The sequence below is a fragment of the Callospermophilus lateralis genome, chromosome 10, assembly GCF_048772815.1.
Source record: "Callospermophilus lateralis isolate mCalLat2 chromosome 10, mCalLat2.hap1, whole genome shotgun sequence".
NCBI lineage: Eukaryota > Metazoa > Chordata > Mammalia > Rodentia > Sciuridae > Callospermophilus > Callospermophilus lateralis.
Genome location: NC_135314.1, coordinates 126,246,182 through 126,248,848, shown reverse-complemented (window position 1 = coordinate 126,248,848; position 2,667 = coordinate 126,246,182). Strand labels below are relative to the sequence as shown.

Here is a 2,667-nt window from a genome sequence, read left to right as displayed (position 1 = left end):
CACTCTTTATTACTCCCTCCCTCCAACCTCTGGCAACAACTAGTTGTCCTTCTGTCTCTGGATTTGCCTGTTCGGGAAATCTCATATAAATGGACAATATGTGGTCTTTCATGTCTGACTTCTTTCAGTGTTTTCAATATTTAATATTTCAAAATTAGGGGGGGAAAAGACCATCAGTTGTGATTCCAAGAAGAGATGAACTCAACTGGTAAGAAAATATTTGTTTTCTGGTTTTCAGAAATAATTAAAAATACCATATTGTAAAAATTGTCCAAAAAAAAAAAAAAATCAACCACATCCCAGTACAGTGGCCCCAGGCCACTGGAAGGTTGAGGCAGGAGAATCCAAGTTCAAAGCCAGCCTCAGCAAAAGCGAGGCGCTAAACAACTCAGTGAGAACTTGTCTCTAAATAAAATATAAAATAGGACTGGGGATGTGGCTCAGTGGTCCAGTACCCCTGAGTTCAATCCCTATTACCTCCAGAAAAAGATTCAACATCTTCTGTATGTGGTTCTGGGGATTAGAACTTAGCCTCATGCCTGCTAGGCAAGTGATCTACCACCAAGCTAGGCCTCCAGCCTGTATAGCTCTGCTACTAATAAAATCTTTCTTAGAAATCCACTACAATAAAACGGAGCCTTTGCTTCAGCAGCACACATACTAAAATTGGAACCATACTGAGAAGATTAACATGGCCTCTGCACAAAGATGACTGGCAAATTTGTGAAGCATTCCATTTAAAATAAAATAATAAAGCCGATTAAACTGCTGAGATGGTAGTGATGGAACTTCTGAAGACCCCTTTGGGGCTAAAAACCCCTTGCTCCAAATGGCTTTATTAGATCCTTCGCTGCTTAGAATCTGCAGGCCTCAACTCCCTCCAAGGTTTTCCCCATCCTGATTTCTTGCTTTTAGGGATTAATTGAGGTTACAGTGCATCTCAAGCTATGCACCTGGCTTTCAAGATGTGCTATAAAGGGATCACCTGGTTCTTATTAAAATGAGAATTCTGGGGCACACTCTAGACTTGTACAATGGGAATCTTCTCGGGAAGAATCCTGGAATTTGCATTTTTTATACATACTTCCAGGTGATGGTGATGTTTTAAAATTTGAGAACCACTGAACCGGAAAACACTGGGAGGTGAAAGTGGGAGTAAATGACTGAGGCTGGCGAATGTTGAAAAACCATCATCTTCCAAAACCACTGTGAGCATCCTTCTTGGTTAACTGAGTGGAAGGGAGGAGGTGGATTTTCCCTGGGGATCCAGATGCCAACTGGTACTGCCTCAAGGTCATCTTGGAACCACTCCCTGTCCATGGGACTACAAAGACCAGTCCCCAAGGACAAGGGCCTTCTTATGCCCCGGGAACTGTGCACAACAGTGTTTAGGCTTCTCCAAGTGTTGCTTTTCTTTTTTTTTTTTTTTTTAATGATGCTTATAATGGTTACTTTTCTGAAATTGGAAAATTTCAAAAATAGGAAGTCAGTCATGAAGCAAAGACTGTTTATGTGAGTTTAAGAAGCATTAGGCAATGCCTCTTTTGTGCTGAAAAAAAAATCATCATTATTTACTTTGGGAATCTTGCCCGGATTTTTGTTAATATGCTCATACAGTTTCTCCTCTCAGTTTATGACTCAGAGAAGTTTTTCCCAGCCCGGGGAAGGGAACAAGAAAAGCCATCATATTATACAGAGCCCACCGCGTGCACTGAACCCATTAGGTATGATTGAAGGTCCTCACTCCAGCCACATCCTAGAATAGAAATCCCCTCTTCAGACTCTACTGGGACTCACCTAAGAATGAGGCTGCCTGGTTTGGGTTACTCATTGCTATGTGACAATCTTGTCAAAACGTGATGACTTAACCACCATTTCCCCTTCTTTTGAGATAGGGTTTTGCTAAACTGCCCAGGCTGGGAGCTCATACTTCTGCTTCAGGCTCCTGAGTAAATGGGATTGCAGGCATATGCCACTGTGCCCTACATAGATTCTTTTTTTTTTTTTTTCCTTTCCTCCCTGTGGTGTTGGGATTGAACACCAGGGCCTTGCACGTGCTAAGCAAACACTACCACTGAGCTTCATCCCCAGCCTTTAACCACACACCATTTTATTAGCTCTCTGGATTGATGGCTCAACTTGAGCCAACTGTTCCATGTGATCTCAGTTGGGGCTGTAACCATCTGGGGACTTAACTAGGCTGAAAAGCCCAAGGTGGCTCATTCACATGACTAGTAATTGATGCTGGCTGTCAGCTGGGAGCTCAACTAGTGATAAAAACATCCACACCTGGCCTCCTCCTGGATCTTGGGTTTCCCATAATGTAACAGCTGGGATTGAGAGGAGGGTATCCTATGAGCAAGTGTTCCAAAGGGGAAGAAGTGCTTCAAAGCACTGGTTTAGGATTCAATTAATTAATCTGTTGGAGGCTCAGTCTCCCCATTCATCAGATTGATAGGAAAATTGAATGAGGAGTTGGGCACAGTGGCTCATCCCAGAGGTTCTGGAGGCTGAGGCAGGAGGATCGCAACGTTGAGGCCAGCCTCAGCAACTTAGTGAGGCCCTAAGCAACTTTGCAAGACCTTGTCTCTAAATAAAAAATAAAAAGGGCTGGGGATGTGGCTCAGTGGTTAAGGGCCCCTGAGTTCAATCTCTGGTACCAAAAAC

General features: G+C 43.2%; 1 non-coding gene across 1 annotated transcript; it reads left to right on the top strand.

The window, feature by feature from the left end:
• Positions 1-640: 640 nt before the first annotated feature.
• Positions 641-743, top strand: LOC143409108 (U6 spliceosomal RNA). The gene has a single exon (XR_013092614.1). It is a non-coding gene; the product is annotated as a U6 spliceosomal RNA (small nuclear RNA).
• The last annotated feature ends 1,924 nt before the right edge of the window (positions 744-2,667 follow it).